Source organism: Sturnus vulgaris, chromosome 3 (assembly GCF_052056855.1).
Source record: "Sturnus vulgaris isolate bStuVul1 chromosome 3, bStuVul1.hap1, whole genome shotgun sequence".
Lineage (NCBI taxonomy): Eukaryota > Metazoa > Chordata > Aves > Passeriformes > Sturnidae > Sturnus > Sturnus vulgaris.
The window spans coordinates 76,400,791-76,419,383 of NC_142245.1; the positions used below are offsets into that span (position 1 = coordinate 76,400,791).

General features: G+C 38.0%; 1 long non-coding RNA gene across 1 annotated transcript in view; it reads right to left on the bottom strand.

The window, feature by feature from the left end:
• LOC148224427 (uncharacterized) overlaps window positions 1-18,593 on the bottom strand; it is a 60,399-nt gene that overhangs the window by 32,964 nt on the left and 8,842 nt on the right. The window contains exons 2-4 of the long non-coding RNA XR_015802592.1: window positions 18,227-18,279; window positions 3,368-3,415; window positions 1,948-2,149 (exon numbers count right to left, since the gene is read on the bottom strand). This is a non-coding gene — a long non-coding RNA (uncharacterized LOC148224427). The remainder of the gene's footprint in view (window positions 1-1,947; window positions 2,150-3,367; window positions 3,416-18,226; window positions 18,280-18,593) is intronic.

The following is an 18,593-nucleotide window of genomic DNA, read 5'->3' on the forward strand; positions in this document are numbered from 1 at the left end:
CCTATAGTTGTTGTGAAATAGAAAGATATGAAGAAAGTGATACTGAAGAAAGAGTAGTTCTTCAGTAAAGAAAAGGGTAAAGCCAGAGATGAACTTTATTAAAGACAGCAAAGGATCTACATGGGGCAAATATGTAGGAATGAACTGCAGGAAAATCCTTTATCAGAATTCATGTTTTCAGAATATTTTGGGTCATCCAAGGACAGGCCATAGACCCATGGGAAAGCGCCAGGCTCATATCTTCCCTTTTTGGCTTCAGGTTTGTCATGACATGGAAAGACACGGAAATGTTTTATTCAGGCCTCTGGGACAGCACTTAGGAATTTCTGTACGTTTTTCCAGTCGGTTTTGCAATTCTCCAAGGCCAAGGAGTGAGGCAGGAAGCGCTGTGTGTCCTGGTCAGTGGCTGGGTATTACTGGGGGAAGGAACAAGGATAAGAGCTGGGGGTCTGCATGGCAAAAGCATGCAAGTGGTCCCCGTGGTTAGAAACAACTTTTTCCATGCCTATAATTTTAAAAGGCTGATTAAACGTGAGACTTTTCACACCAAGTGCCTGAGAGAATGGCACTTGCTCAGCAGCTGCTGTCTCAGGCACTGAGAGTTCAGCTTCCGAGGCTCATTGTAAAACCATCAAGCTATTTTAGCACATCTAAATTATCCTATCTATTATCTTTTCACACTACACATTTCTATGGCTGTGGGTATATGTCTCCTGAATGAAGCACCACAGATGGAAACAGAGTTGAAATTAAAGCATTTGAGACTCCATCTAGCAAGAAACTCCTTTTAGTGGGGGTTGAGAGCATTCACCATCTCAGTGAACCAGATCTCTGGTTCTGCTTCCACCTTTTGCTCTGGGAAAATGCAAGAGTAAAATTATTTAATAATCTGTTATTTTAGAACTGTTCCAATGGAAGTCTTGAAAATTGAAAAAGAATCTATTTTTTAAAATTAAATTTTCACCTATTCTCACATTTTAACCTGGGTAAGTAAACTGGAATTTTGTCATGCAGTACCACTTTTTCACTTCAGGTTTACATTAAGAAAGCAATAGAGCTCAGACTGGACAGGCAATATTAAAGCTATTTGTACTGATTTCTGTGTTTCTGTAAGTGATGAGCAGAAGTCCTAACATAGGAGACATATTTATTTAACAGTATGAAAATCACATCTGTGCTCTCAAGCACATAATATTCTGAGGTACATAAAGCAGCCTTATAAATGATTCTGTGTGTTAAATCCTTTTACATTCTAATCCTTTGATAGGATATGTGAAGCCTTGCACCTGGGGAGGAATAACTCCATGCCCCAGTGTATGCTGGCAGCTGACCAGATGGAGATCAGCTCTGCAGGGAAGGGATAAGGATCCTGGTGCCTAACAGCTTGGACATGAGGCAGGAATATGTCCTTGTACCGAGGAGGGCCAACAGCCTCTGCACTGCTAGCAGGAGGAGGGAGGCAATCCTTCCCCTCTACTTAGTGAAACACATCTGCAGTGCTGCATCCACTCCACAATGCAAGAGACAGCAGGAGAGAGTCCAGAAAAAGGTAACAAAGATGATTGGGACTGCAAGATCTTTCCAAAGGGGGCTGGTCAGCCCTGAGAAAGGGGTGTATCTGGGCAATATGTGTAAATACCTGATGGGGCAGTGTTAGAAGGGAAAGCCAGACTCTTCTCGATGGTGCTCAGAGGCACTGGGGCACAAACTAAAACACAGGTGGTTCTATTCAAATATAAGGAAAATGCCCTTTACATTACGTCTGGGTGCGGCTGGCAATCAAAGCGTTCACCTCCTTCATCCAGACCTTGTGACTATGAAGATAGAACACAAAGGAGCTCTTAGATATTGCAGGGACTTCTTAGAGAAAGATCTCCATTGTACAACAATCTGTGATGGAAAGCAATTATTCTATGACCATGATCAGTGGACATGAGCACTGCTTACCATAATTGCTTGGGTAGCTAATATGGCCCTTGCAAGTTGGACATCCTGCTCCTCTGTTGCATTTAGCTGTATTTGAACATGTTCATAGGAAGTGTCTCCACCAGAATTTGAACTGGCCATAGTAGGGATGTCAGGGTCCCATCTTCTGGCTGCAGTCATGTAACTCCCACGTTTGCCTCTGGTGCTACTGGTGCTTGGGAAGCTGTAAAAGTTGGGGAGACAACAGGTTGGGGAATCAGAGGTGCTGCAACTTCCTGATTTAAATCAGCTAGAACTGCACTTGAATACAGTGCCCTAACCCTTTAAAGTCGTGTTCCGTTGTATGTCAGTCTGAACAATAAAATTTGACAGCAATAAAGACTGAGCAGGCAGGAAAGCTGACACATGATGTAAAGCCAGTCACAGTCCTTCTTATAAGCTGTCATTGCATGTGGGTATGAGGAATGAACCAAGTCTTGTTTTCCTTCAGCTGCCTCTGACCTCTCTCCCTGCCTTTCTGTTGAGGATTTTCCCATCCCTATTTCTCTCACAGCACCTGTATACTTCATAGCTAAGCCATGCTTGCTTTATATAAAAATGAATTGCAATGCAATGCAATATACAATTTTATTTCTAATCTCTAAGATAAATTATTCACAAATATTGAGGTAGTTTTGCATTGTTTGATTAGTAAAAAGAGGAAATGTTAACTCTCAAAATAAGTAAGCAGTGAAGTCACATCTATATCTTCCAGCCACTTTTTCATATTGTAACTTCTGTATCTTCATAAAATAAAATCTCACTTTCTCTAGGGCAGGATGAACTTGAATTTTACTGTAGGGCCCTTGGTTTTTGCAGAATTCATGCTCTGAAATTCATGTGGCAGAAGCAGGCCAAGATAAACAATGGATTTATTACCATGAAGAGAAAGGCTATAATCTCTTGTCATTTTTTTATGCACTCAGAACTAAATCGTCACAATCCCTGCTTCATAGTAAGGGAAATTAGTTTTATTTTGCTGGTGACTGAGGTTTCCCTTGTAAGACCAGAGTCACTATTTCCTATGGATTCTTTTCTTTGCTTCGATATCTAATATGGGATGAATTGCATTGCAGTGGAAATGGGAGATGTCTCTTCTACTTACCTTGTCCTCATCCCAGCCCTCAAGCATGCCAGAAGTGAATATCTTTGAACTTTTGCCTCTTTGTTAAGTTTAGTAGAAGGTGGCTTGAGATTTTTTGAAAGGGTAGGTACACAGATGAACACAAAGTGACAAGATGACAGTAGCCTCTTCCTCTGAAAATGGAGCTGAGGAATGAATGAACCTTGATGCAGAGGAAAAGCCCACTCTTAGGTATTGATCTTTAAGACTGGGATAATCCTAATGGCAACATGATAATTATCATGAGAGCTTTGAGAGGAAGGAATTCATAGTACCTACCTGAAGAGGAGAAATCTGAGGATGGGCTAGTCCAGGTTGCAAAGCATTCTGTGAGAAAAAGGCAAATGAGAAAGTGACTGAAATGATTTCCTCCATCCTTTGGTAGTTTCACAGGAAGAAAAAATGTAGTGAGAGAGACTTCTGAAGCTGGATCCCTCCCAGTCTTTCTTTCCTGTGAAGGAAGTGAAAATGCCACTTTATTTACAGTCTTGTCAAACAGATTACCTAAATATCTGAGTGTATATGGCTTTTAGTGTAAGAGATTCCTTCCCACTCATGTCAATATATGCACATGCACAGTCAGTCTTACATAGATGTGTGTGGTTGTTTTTTGTATGCCAGATATTGTCAGTGACAGATTGCCATTAAAGACTGACAAAGCAAAATGAAGAGCAACAAAGAATATGTTGGCTCATTCTCTTTTAAGCTAAAGTGTTTAATGTTTCACAAATTTTCAGATTGTCTTTTTATTGAATTTTTCATTTGTAATAACACTAAAATCAATACAGTTTTCAGGTATATATTTAATGAAATATCCTAGTGAGATTCTCACTATAGTGTCAGGCATGGTATGGAATTACAGATCCTTATGTCTTATGATACACCCAACCATGTGAAATCAGCATTGAAAACCAAATCTAATTTGTCATTTACGATCACAGGAAACTGAAGGATGAGAAGAATCCTTACCCTTAACATATTCACCTCAAGTTGCCTTCATCTAGAGTCTCTTTAAGTTTTCTTAAAAACAAGTCTCCAGATACTTAAACAGATGAGTATCTGTAACTCCAGGGAGATAAAAGTCAAATTTTAAATCTTCATTATGTAATAGTTTAATATAAACTAGAAAGATATACTTAACTTCTTCAATGCAAGGTTAATAGACATTATTCTTCATATGGAATCAGTAACACTACTGGAACACTGTATCCTGCCTTCTCTGAAGTTGTAATGAAACTGTGGGATAGATCTCGGGAGCTATTCTTGACAGATAGCCAGCTGTAAATTTGCCAGAGTTTTTACAGTTTACTTACCTGATGGACTCCAGCTTTCAGTTTCCTTCACTTTGGAGCACAATTCCTCCGAAATAATGGACTAATGGAAGTGAGCATCTTTTTTTTTTTTTTTTTTTTTTTTTTTTAATGCTTCCAGAAAATTCTGAATGTTCTTTCCCATGGGGAGAAAAAAGAATAATTTAAAATATATCTGTATACTTTGGGTTTTTTTGTGTGCATGCTTTTGTAGTCTGTTAAGTGTATTGAGTCCTTCTCAGACTGATGTCAGCTTGTGCCTTTAAATGTAGAAGTCCCTATTTTGGACATATAATGAAAGAAATCCTGTATTTTCCTGTATTTTGAGTCGGCTTTGCATTGTGAACCAAAATATGGTAAACGGCTACAATGTGGAGATTTGTTTAAAAAAATGCATTCCTGATTTAAACTAAAATGCTAAAGTGGATCACCCAAATCCCACTTTAGCTTTCTCCTACTGGAGTTTTATCTCTGTAAATTTCCTCATGAAGGAGAATGGATAAGGTTTTGAGCAGATTCTCTAGTTTCTCTTATCTCCAGATTACCTCTCTTCTCCAAACTTCAGAAATGCCATTGAAATACACTCAGAAAACTGATGCTTAAGCCTAATGTGGTGTCAGATTGCTTGTGCTGCTCAGACAATGCTGGGCTGACAAGGCCCTTTGGTGTAAATATCCCCAACAAATCAATTAGAAACACGGAGGGAAGCAGAAGTGCTTAAAAATGATGCAATCAGGAAAAGTCAGGGAAAGACACAAGTGATGTCAATTCCTTGCTAAAGGTCAGAAATGCTGCTACCTTTGAACCTTTTAGCTCAGACTTCAAAAGTGAAGAGTTGCTCACAAAGGCCCTCAGAGGATTTTAAATTCTGTAAGTTTCCTGAAGCTCATGTTGAGCTCCCCAGGCAGAGGAAGACAAGGTGTCATCCTGCTTGCTGGGCATGGCCAGACCTGCAATCCAACAGGGATTATTTTGCAGACAGAGTGACTAACTTATCTGTTCCATACTATGCAATTTCTCTGAGTCAGAATGAATTTCAACAGTTTGGCCCTGAAACAAGGCAAAGATTTGGGCCAGCTTCTTCCACTGGGGGGGTGGCTCACCTTTACTCATCTGCAACCTATGAGTTTATTAATGGAGCCAAATATAACCAGTGGCCTTCTGTGACAGATGGTGAATCATGTCTTACTTTCAGTGCATGAATTAACATTTTAAAAAGCTTTTCAAAACACTGTTTACTTTAGCAAGTGAAACATAGTAACAAGGATTTTCTGAAGTCTGATACTGTAACTTTGGATACATTTAAAGTTCATTATCTGAGTAAAAATCTAGAATTATTGTGTCATTAACAAGGACATTACAAGCTGCCATTTGTTTCAGAATGATGTATAGTTTATGATGTTGAAATTGCCACCACGCTGGTCACAATGGTTTGCCTTGAAAATGATTTATGAATCGTGACTCTAGAAAAAATAATTTCTCTCACATAGCTTGTTAAAAATCAGTTCTTTTGGCATTTGTTTTCATCCGGAAGGATATTTCTTAGTCTTCAAAATTTTAATCTGGAACCTCCTAAACACTACCTCTTTGATTTAATAATAGATTAAATATTCCCATTGTAAGTTATGCTGTCTTTCAGCCCATTTTTTTCCATATCATGTTTAAGCAACATTACCAAAACATGGTAATGCACAATGCCCTAGATAAGATGTCAGTCACTGAGGGGAGCTTAAGTTACATATCTAAGCATGAATGTGAATTAGGAGATCCAGTAAATAATTGTAAATGCAAATGTAAATGCCTTGCAGCATTTTCTCTCCCCCCGACAAAAAGTTGCGTTTGCACAATAAGAACAATCAACACAGACTGAGCCCATAGCAGATATTCAAACCACAGGGCACAAGTTATATAGAGCTACTATAGTTTTATTATGTCTTTTCTCCATTCATATCACATGTGGGATAATGCTCATCATTGTAATCTGTCATACAGGAACAGCAGCTTGCTAAATTTGAACTCCAGTGAGAACAGAGAACAACTGCACATTCTTGCCCTTCCCTCACTTCTTTTCCAGCTGCAGGTGGGAGGATCTTTCTCTTGGACATGGAGAAGTTGTTTGATGAGATTTGGATTCTTTTTCTTCAACTGAACTATTTCGTTGTCTGAGACACTGAGATACGTTCATGAACTGGTGATATGTGAAATTTGGAAGAAGCACAGAGAATATTAAGTATTGATGTATTTAAATAAAGCAACTCAGGACAAAAATGTAGTTGAATGGAGGCAAAGCTACTCAGGCCCACTCTTTGTCCTACGTCCAAAATAAGAAAATTCAAGTTCTAGCAATGATCTTGGAAATCTCATTACTTTGCAGAGCAAGAAATCCTAGCAGAACCAGAGTACACTGCGCATTGTATATAAGATATGGACCACACAAGAAATCCTACTAAATTCCTGCATTCCTTTTCCACTGTAGAAGTACAACCATGTCAAGGTGTCAGGATACTGAGGAGAAAAGGATGAGATCTGACCTAAGGCAGTTGTATGCTGTTATTAGTAAACAAGAATTAATGACGGAATATGTACAGACGTTCATGGATTACAGTGTAATTACACTGAGCAGATATAGAAGTAATTAACTGGTAAACTGCTGTGCTGTTTGGAAGACAGAAAAGCCATAAATTTATCTCATAATCACACAGATACCACACAAAAATTAATTGCCATGTAATTATATGATCAGCATTTGCCATATTCAAACAGTATTTGTGCCCCTTTAATTTGAAGTGCCACTTCATTTTAAAATATTAAAATACTAAACCTTCTGTGACTGTGATCTAAATCTAGAGAAGTAATTGCTGTGTGTGGTAAAGCATGTAAGAAAAAAAGTCAGTGAATGCTGGATGACCCAGTTCACTTTCTACATGCAGAAGGAAAAAAATTAATTCTGGCTGGTGGAATTTCACAGTGTCCCTGTTTTGGATTTTTTTTGGTGTGGTCTTTAAAATATTTCTGTTTTGACAGACCTAGAGGTTTAATCTAGCCTAGCTCAAGACAGCAATTAAGTGTATGCTCAAACCCAGCTAATCTGCTTGAAGACAGGAGGTTTAGAACATACTTTAAGGTCAGGGCAGGATTCAGTGCTGTGTTGCACAGAAGTAAGTCATGGCTCTGAGCTATGTTTTTTTCAGAGGTAGTGCAGTGATTTTCAGCATTATTGGCAAGATATAATATGCTGCTATAAAAAGGCAGTTCAGGTTTTGACTGACCCTGGGTTACTCCTGCCAGAGCAGCACGAGAAACAGAATGGGACAGAGGTGGATGAGGAGTCAAGGGAGAAATCCTGGGGAAACCAGCTTGCTGTTTCAATTGAGACAAGAGGGATGGCAATGGCAGAGCATAGGGTTTGAAGTTTCTGTGGAGGCCAGGGCACCATAAGCAGTGACCTTCACCTCTCAGCCTCTCCTGGATGGCAGCAGCAAAGAAAGCTGAATTTTTTCGGGGCTCTGGAATAGCTGTGGAGAGCAGTGAGCCATATCCAGATCACTCTCAGCAGTGTGCTGCCTGGGACATCTGCCTGCCTGGGGTCTGGGATCTGCTCAGTTTGCATGAAGTGAGAGATGTTTTTGCTTCACATTGGAACAGTACAGTTGCTTTGTATGTGAGGTCCTGGGCAGTGGCCTGTTGCCATGTCTTAGCATTGGAAAGCAGAGATTGCTTTTGGGATTGAGAGGGAAAACTAGGCTCTATTGTCTTCTGGTGTCCACTGCTGTGGGAATGTGTTTATTATAAGAATATTTGCCTTATGGTGATCTCTCAGACCATCAGCTATCATACATATTTTCAAGTTGATAATAAATAATCTTTTATATACACTTTGGGTGATAAAACAGAAAAACTTTGCCTGCCCTCAAAAAAACCTTGGAAGTTAGTACAAAAGCAGCACAGAGCAAATAATTGACATGGATCAAATAAAAACTAATGAATTAATTGCAGCAATGTTATCCTTGAAACTTTATAAGTCTTCCTTCCACTCACTGTTTTTATACCTAGTTCAAGTGGCAGGTTCCATCAGTGCTTGTCATTTATGAACATTTATATATGAACATCTGTGCTGGTGAAATTTTGATGACTTCACACAATGCAAGGCAGCGAAGAATGAGGAAGGTGCCTTTCCACAATCCTGAAGCACAAATGCAAAGATTCATCTCTGATTATTCCTTCAAGGCAAGGTCATTCCTAAGCTCTCTTCAAAATCTCCATCATCCAGAGCTACTGGAGGGCAAGTATAAGATGTACAGAAAATCCAAACCAGGATCTGTTTGATATGGTTGGCTACTCCCTAACTCTATTTATATTTGGGAGCTGAAATTCTAGGTCTTGATCTGAAATCTGCTCCTTTCAGTAACTTCAAAATCAAAGGCTAGAGTGGATTGTCGTTTTCCAGAGTCAGCTAGAGCAGTATCATCCTGAAGCTCCATCAGGATATAGTTTACTTAACATTTTGCTTTTTTAACTTATATTTTTCTTTATTGTCTCTTTTTTGTGGACACATATTTTAACCATTTTTTTCTAGTTTGGTTGTAGATTATAGAAGTATGAATGGTATTCATCATTCTTTGAGGAGCTTATGAAGACATCTATTCAAACACATGGATAGGTCATAATTTTTGTGCTCACAGCATGAAAGGAGGTACAGTGCTGGGCAAGAAAGCTAAACTTTGAATGGATATTCATGGTTTTATATTTTTTAAAAAGAAAGAATGAAAGACATCCCACACACCACCAAGCAATTCTGAGTATATAAATAGAGTGTCTTTCACCCTCTACTTTTTTAACTCAGAGCCTTGCAGTCTCTGCATTCAATGCTCTCCTGTCAAATGAGATTAATTTTTCATGCTGGCAACTAACAAGCGTGGAAGATCAAATCCTTAAATAAAATCAATAACTTTACTCGAGTTAGACCAAAATTAATTGATTTTGCTTACTACTTGTGGTCCCAAACTCTCCTAGCTCTCAGTGGGGGATTTGTTTAAATAACGCTTGTTGTGTGTCCTCTCCTTTGCCTTTTCACCATTTAAATTATTCTCTTCTCTGAAATTCTAAGTTAAGAAGCCTCTAATTTCTTCTACCTTTCTACACTGGATGAAAGAATACTGTGTTTAAAAAAACAAAATGCTGCTCATTAATCATCAATAGTCTGAGAAAATGGCTTCCAATTAGCTCTAACCATGAGCAATGAGTGGGATAGAAAGAATTCTTTAGAATGACATTGTGGCTTTTAAATATAAACACTTGTTTACTCAAAAAGTAGTCTGGGATTTATCAGAATGACAGTTTCTTTAGGTGTTCTTACAGCTGGGAAATTACTTGTTTGCTTTGTTCTATTTCTCACAAGCTGATCAAGGGGTAAAAGCTGTCCACAGTTTTGTTTTCCGAGTGAAGTTTTAGAGGACTGTATAAAATATTCAGTTAGGGTGTCCTCTAGTTGTACTGATAGTTATACTGATAGAAATCCAAAGAGATTGCCAATGAGGAGTTATGGTGGTAGATCTACAGAAGTACAGAGACCAGAACTGAGTGTAGGTATTTGTATGTCTAGGGAAAAACATTTATTAAATGGTGTATAGTATGAACCAGAATATTCACATACTAATAATGAACTAAAATATATGGAGCTACTTTTATGTAATTTTGCTGTTTGTCACAGCTAAGCTCAGTTGCTTATCTTTGGACATATAAAAAATGAAAAATTTTGAATCATTTATCCTATTTTCAAAATACCAGTTTGAAATGTGTCATGCTTTAATACAGCCAAAAACCACGTCCCACACAGCTGCTCTCTCACTTCTCTGACAGTGGGATGGGGGCAGAATCAGAAGAGTAAGACCAAGAGAACTTAGGGGATTAGATAAAGACAGTTTAACAACTAAAGCAAAAGCTGCACATTCCAGCAAATCAAAACAGGGAATACGTTCATCACTTTGCATGGGCAGGCAGCTGTTCAGCCATCCCCAGGAAAGCAAGACTCCATCACTTACAGAAGTTACTTTGGGAAGACAAATGCCATCACTCTGGAGGTCACACCCTTCTTCCTTTTTCCTTTTTCAGCTTTATATGCTAAGCATGACACCCTATGGTACCCTATGCTACCTGCCATGAAGGAAATTCACTCCAGGCAAAATGAGCACAAAATGAAATTTGATTAACATATAGGTTGGGATAAGATAAAAAATGAAGAAAGGCATATACTTTGGTATTCTTGATAGATTAGATCCATCCTTATGAAGGTGAAACAATCTGATATGATCTGTTATTCATACATTGAAGTGACCATACTGTATGGAATTGATGTGGGATGCTGAAAACCCTTGCTGGAACTCAGCCTTGTAAAAATTGAACAGCAGGAAGTGGTGTGTTTTTCCAAGACCTTATACAGACTTTCTTTAAAAACAATTGTTCCCTTGAAGTTCTTCTGCTCAAGTCACTAATACTTGGTAGAGCACCTACATAAACTGACAGGATTTCCACATGAAGCTGAATTTAAAGGGCAATTACTATTACTATGTATCTCTGAAACCAGAACATTTAGTCCCATAATTCTTAATGTTAAGGCTATTATTAAGATTGAAAAAGTTTGGTTACTGTCTTTTGAAATGCAAAACGAGAATTATATTCCCAATTTTGCTTGGTTTCTATTTTCTTCTCTAGATTTTCTGAGCATAGGATAAGAACTGTGGGTCATAAAAATACCATCTGCTGAGACAAAGACACCAACTACATAATTTCTGAGAAGGTGGTACAGCTGCCAGAACTTCCACTGTGTAATGTGTTGCAATTAAGGATATGTGGTTGAAAATGCTATATAGCCTTCTGGCGTTTTTTCCACAGAAAGGATAAAAGACAACTTTCACTTACAATTACAGAAAGTTTTTCACTTAAAATCGTTTTGAAGACTTCTGTTTCTGGAGCTGAAAGACATCAGAATTCATATACATTCGTGATATGTTCCTGACACTGATTTTATGAAACCCTGTTCTGATGGTTCTTAAAACTTTAAACAAAAAACAGTACAAAGATCAGAACAGAATTACATCAGACAGGAAGGTAATATTAACGTTAGGGAAATATGTATATATACAGTGACACTCAGGATAATATTGTTACCAAAGATTGTGCTCTAATTTGTCACAGCAGCTCCACATAGTTATTAACCTAATAATCATGTTAAGGACTGTACCTGCAGAGCACTTTAACACTCGAAGCTTTGTCCTTGTGGGACATATGGCTCCACAGAAAGGAAATGTAAGACACTTTTTTGGCACAACGGAAGGAGTCAGGGTGAAACTGAACCTTTCATCTCCAAATCACTTCATAAACAAAACCAGACACTGTAAATATCACTACCCCCATTTCAATAGATGAGGAGAATATAATTTACTTTCACACTGTCATGAGTCACTCCGAGCAATTTCAGGACTGCTCAGTTTCAATTTCTTTGCTCTTGACAAAAATAACACAGTGATGAACAGACTACTATTACAGCCTCTTGTCTGTAATTATTTCAAGATACAGGCTATTTACATTGGACAATGTGTGTGTGCATACAAAAAACCTATGAAGGTAGGACAGCATGTATTATGTGGTAGTCATGCACATGTAAAGCTGAAGAATTAATTAAATGTAGAAATTATTTGTCCTTTGTTGGAAGCTTAAACTTTAATACTCACAATGTTAGTTATTTAATCTGGATGTATGGTTGTACAAACTGGTAATTTTAACTTCATGTATATTTATTGAATTGTCATTAAAAATAATTAATAATATGAGGCATATAGGATTTCAAATCCAGTGGCAATAACATAAATGCCATAATAAAAATGCATAGATTATATCACTGCAGAAAAAATAACCCATACAAAAGAGGTTAATAGTTTTCTTTATTATTTATTGACATACATATGCAAGTTCTTTAATGTCTTTGCCTTTCCAGAACACAGTCAATGTATCTTGCATATCAATAGAGTTCTTATATTATAAATTTGGAAATCAAAACCAAGGAATTTATTCTTGCCATCATTCTGTATTGTAATTATTTCAGGCTTTTTGATAATGATTTGTGCTTGCACAATTTGTTGAATAGTAAATATTAGTAAAGCTAATACTAGATGAACTCATTGAGCTAGTCAAGCATGTAAGAGCTAAATTTAAAAGTCTGATATAATATAATATCTGTTACTGTTTTGTTTTTGGTTTGAGGTTTAGTTGTATGTTTGGGGGTGTTTTTAGTCGTTGTTGTTTTGTTTGGGGTTTTTTCATGTCAGTAAAAATTACAGTAAAACAAAGTTGCACTTTAAAAATCTGACTTTACTTGCTTTATTCCATGCCATTCTTATGCCATTATTCATTGGGTAATTTCCAAAAGTTGAGTTGGGGTTATTCTTCTTTATCTGGATTTATTAAGATAAAACTCCTTTTATTTTTTAAGAATTTGGATCTATTTGAGAAGAATGTTTACTGCAATAACAAGATGACTTGTGTATTTTGAGTGGAAAGACAAATAGAAGAAAAAGCCTGGCATACTATGTTGAACACAGTTAAGTATTTTTCTAGGTAAGTGGAGTGCTTCATAAGCAAGAGACACTGAGGGTGATTTCATTCAGCATAGTTAGAATTCATGACAGGCTCCTCTAAAACACCAGATCTCTTTTGGCAGTTCTGGCTTCATTCTGGGTCTCAATTTCCTTTTTACAAGGGCATCATTTCTGTCATGGCTTGATGAGGAAAGTTTTAACAACATGACTGCTTGACATGGCAACAGATGATGGGGTTTTTATTTTTTGAAAGGGTTTTTCTTACATCTAGAGCAGAACAAAGTGTGTAAGGAGACTGCATGGTAGCATGATGAGGTCTAAAGGTTTTAGCAACATTAGTGTTTGAATCTCACGTGAGTGATCAGACTAAAAGTCAATCACTCAGGTCACACGGAGTTAAAATACACCAGATAGAGAAACGAAAGCTTCAAAGACTTTTAGGAGTTCTAAGAAGACTCGTGGTTGCCGCTCGTATAGCTATCTTCATGTTCAAGCCGTACAAACTAATAAGTCAAAAGAAAACTGCAAAAAAATGCAATTAAAAAGAAAATGTCCAAAAGCAATACTTATACTCTCAGACATATAAAAACCTTGGATATTTCATCAGTGAAGTTTTAACCAAAGTAACCTTGCATATGCATGTTAGAAAGACAGGAAATGTGATTCACTGTAATCAATGAAGAATTCACTGAATATTTAGATTTAAACATTTTTTTCCCTTCCAGTATAATACAGTTGCTTTCGAGAAGGAGGCTTTGAAGGAAAAGTTATATGATAAAGGTCCACTATAATCTTGAATCATATTACAAGTATATGCTATATATATGCTGCATATAAAATATTCCATCAGTATTATATATTTAATTAATATTATATATGAAATATTAAAGTAATACTGTAGCAGAAGTCTTGGAAGACAGGTCTTCATCTCTATTGAGAAACCTCTATAGAGATTTCACTAGAACCATAATTAATGCATAGCTAGTTATAAGAGAGTCTGCAGTAGCCCTTCAGTCTTTCTGTCTGGAGATACCATAGCAAAATAGAAATACCTGGTAAGAATACAGGGTTTACATGTTAACCTACAGTAGAACACAGAAGCTGACATAGCTTGCAAGAGCACGTGACAATCTCTCTACCCCATTCACTGGCCTAAGTCAGTGGGGTCCAGAGCTTCAAGGTCCATGCAGACACTAAATAAATCTGTGTCATATTTCAAAAATTATTTTACCTTCTGCAAAACCACTGCAAGAATATTTCCCTAGATAAGCAGTATGGATAAATGCAGATGTGGACATCAGCCTAGTAATATAGAGGCAGCCGTTGTACTCAGAATAAATACCAATTAGACACTGATTTTGATTTTGCTTTTGTGGAAAAACTTGTCTGCAGTTGCAAGTTCTGCATTTGCATGTGTGAGACTCTGTATGACAGCTATAGCCCTAAGCTTGAGCTCCAAGTAGGATTTTAAAATATCAGTAAGAGCCTGCAACCTGACATCCTGGCTAATAGTGTCAGACCATAAATATTTATAAACATATATACTTTTGCAGAGATGTTTTTGTACTTTTACAGAAGCTTGTTTCACCTGTACTGTAAGTCAACAACATACTTGCCAGCTTTAAACTCAAAGCACCATGCCTGGAGTATTACAGTAAGCTTTGCTCCAAGCAAAGTGCTGCCTAAAGAAGCGATGGGAATTCTGGATGAGACCTTGCTTGCACTCTGCCAGCTCCATGTATAAGCATAACAAGCTCAGGGCTGTCTGCAAAGATCTGGCAGATCCTGAAATTAAGCAGATTACAAGCTTTTCACTGAAGACTTAAATAATGGCTAACTCCCCAGTTTTGAGAGCAAGGGTGAGACCAAGCTGTATTTGAGCAACAGTAGCCTTAAGCTAGTATTTTTTCTTCATTGTGAAGTGCTTGTGTGCAAGGCCAGCACTGCATCCTAGAGTGTGAATACAGCACAGGTATATTTGAGGGTGCTTGTCATGGTTTGGTCTCAGCTGCCAGCTCAGCCCCGTGCAGCCCTCACTCCCCCCTGGTGAAACACGGGAGAGGATTGGAAGGGTAAAAGTGAGAAAACTCATGAGCTGGGATAAAGACAATTTAACAGGTAAAGTGAAAGCCGTGCACAAAAACAAAGCAAAACAAGGAATTAATTCAACATTTTCCATTGACAGGCAGGTGTTCAGCCATCCCCAAGGAAGCAGGGCTCCAGCAAACATAACAGTGACTTGGAAAGACAAACAACATCATTCAAAATGTCCCATACTCCTTCCTTTTCCCCCAGATTTATAAGCTGAGCATGACACCATATGGTAATGGATATGTCTGTGGTCAGTTGGGGTCAGCTGTCTCAGCTGTGTTCACTCCCAACTTCTTGTCCACCCTCAGCCTCCTCACTGGTGGGGTGGGGTGAGAAGCAGAAAATGTCTTGACTCTGTGCAAGCACTGCTCAGCAATAATGAAAAAAATCCTATCTTATCAACACTTTACAGGACAAATTCAAAATATATGCCCCTACTAGCTGCTATGAGGAAAATTAACTCCATTCCAGTCAAAACCAGCTCATCACTGTGGCAAAGAGACCTTGGTTTAACAAGCATAATTTTTCAAATATTTTCAAGTTTTTATGTATCCTAATTTTATTTTAGTGTGGAAGGTCTTTTGGGGCAGTAACAATATATATCTGTCTTTGTGTGCATGTTCAAAGTGTATATATATGTTCTTATTTTTAGATGCTCCAGGAGAAAAATAGTAAATGCATTAGAATAACAGAGGGGAAGTCAAACACAGACACTGGAGACAGGACGCATAATATTTTTAAGAGAGTAAGGTGAAGGTAACACAAACTTCCTGATCTAAATTCCAGTAGTCCGTTTGTTTTTCAGTGTTCATACTTGCATCATTCATCAAATATTCTCTTAATGCAGGCAGAAATCATGTGGGAAGAAACCCTGAAATCCTTATTTTTTAGCCAAGAAAACCGTGAGAGAAATCAGTTATTCCTGAGTGGATTCAGACCAGCAAACCATGCTTGTTATCTGTTGTTTTCCCCAAATTCTATAAGATATTAGCCTGCTGAATGCAGATTTCAGGCACGATTAGGTCCTGCTGTGCAGAGAAGTGCAGCAGGGGGTTTTGACCCTCCTCTCTTCACTCCTCCCTCCCCTGCATCCTGCACTTGTGCAGGGCAGTGCATGGCAGGGCAAGCCAGAGCCTCTGTGTCTGTGGTGCCAGTTTGGTTGTTTTCTTCTAAATCTCCCAAGGACTGAATTCTCATTCCCCGAGTCTAAAGATTCAGGCTGCTGTGCAGTACAGCTGCACACTGCTGGCTATTCAGGGCTCACAGTAAATGGACAGTCTCACCCTCAAAAATGCTGGATTTTCTCAATGAGAGAAAAGTATTGCTGGAGAAAAGACGGACACATTTAAAAGTCCTGTAAATAGCTTAGCTCTGTTAAACTTGGTGGAACTTTACTGCTAAGATCAATTCAGGATTTTGATATTTTGGCAGAAATGAGCCTTGAGGTTCAGCCATAGTGAGTTCATTGTTACTGTTATTTTCTCTCCAGGTTTCACAGCAGGGAGAAATGAAATGGCTGTGAAATCTTGTTAGCTATCTGAAGACCATCTGTATTTTCTTAATGAATGCTGCACTCCTCTTGGAACGATGAAATATGCAATATTGTATGTTGACTTTAAACCAAATTGTGCGGAATTGAAACTTTGCATATGCACTGAACTTCCCTTTATTTAACAGATTCTCCTGCGAAATCTACCAACGTGATATTAATCATTTAGCAGCTGCAACAAGAAGGAGCTCTCAAAAGCTTTGACTTAATGTCTTGCTCTGGAGTAATTACTAGGCTACAGGCACTTGATTCTATGTAGGGAGGAATTCTGAATTTTGGCTCATTACTTTTTATGATGACTATGTCCTTTAGTGTAAACCTTTCATTGGTTGTAAGCAGCCTGTCTATACTACACCTATAAAACACAAGGATGGGGGAGGAAATATTATACTTGCAGCCTACCAGAAATCCTTTGAAATCCTTTGAGGAAGCCTTCAAATAGTACCAAATGTTAATAAAGAATAGCAGTAAAATATTCAGCTTAGTTTCGCAAAAGAAGATGGATATTTCATAAGTGTCCCAGAAGACCTATGAAATGTCAAAGCTTATAAGCCATTAAGCATTAGTCTGCTTTGATTCTGAATTCAGAATTGGTATGCTTTAATTTTTGCATTATCATTAACACAATTATGCAATACATTGAGGTTTCATAGAACCTTTTAAAAACCAAAATAGCATGAAATGTGTTTGGGAGATAAGAGACAGGTTATGCCAGAGAATGTCCCCTGCTCTCACAAAAATAGTTCACACTTCATTATATGAGTATTGTGGGATCTGGGACAGGTTCACAGCCCCTCAGAGTAGATGCACATCCAAGCCACAACCTCACTCCCTGTTGGCAGAGGAGGTAGGCATGAACCACGTTTATACATCTGCCTGACCCTGGTTTCCATTAAAAGAAGGTTTGTACTGCTGAGGTGAAGACCCATGGCACATTTTCCCACATTCTCCAGTTTGGACAATGAGGGATCAGGACTGAGGAAGGTGACATAAACATACTTGCACTGTGAGCTAGATGGCCAGGGAAACAAAGAACTTATTAAAAAGTCCAATTAAATTAATTTCTGTATGTACCTAAAACTTGCTTGACCTTGTCCACTCATACTTGAAGAAATGGGATAGAATAATTTGGCTTTATAATCTATAAATTGCTGCGTTTATAAGAAACCTCCAGCTATAAATCATGTATGGGAAAGAAAAACTTATCTAAAATAAGTATTCTAATAAAAACTGTCAGGGACCATTAACTTCAGGCATTGTTACTGCTCTGTGAACGTTGCAATTAGGCATCTGCTAAACTTTGAAACATTAAATAGTCCCAGATTAAATGAACTAACTGTTTGCATATTCAACACTGATTGTAGAGTGTTTGCAAAACCACCACCACAGTGGAGACTGTAGACAGCTGCTTTTGACTATTGCTTTTTCTTACATAATTAAGTGAAACGTTCCCTATTCATTTGTATTCCTGCACATAAGACCATATCTTGGACGAAATGCCACATTTGCATCAACATAAATGGAAGGTATGGAGATTAGGACATCCTACAATACTTCTGTGTAACAGGACATTTAATTCTTGAAGAGACCTTACCTTTGAGCTTGGAGAAGCTGAGGTCCAGCTGAGGAAGCTCCACAGGGATGTTCCTGTATTAAAGCATCACAAAGAATGAAAATGAAAATGAGCCACAGGTTCCCTGCTTAACTATTTGACACTGATGCTCAATAGAACAGCAAATAAAACTATGGCAAGAACTCTTTTGTTGCCTAGCAGTTCCTCCTCCTTTTCCTTCTCCTCACTGTTTAGTCTTGAAATTCTCCTTCCTAGAGGTCTCTCACAGAGCAAAGTGCATGAAAATCAGGCACATCACCCCTGCCTCATAGGACAAAGTCCACAACATGTCAGAAAGGAACACAATGGCATTTTTGAGGACAAAGGAATGAGCTTTCTGCCAGGGAAT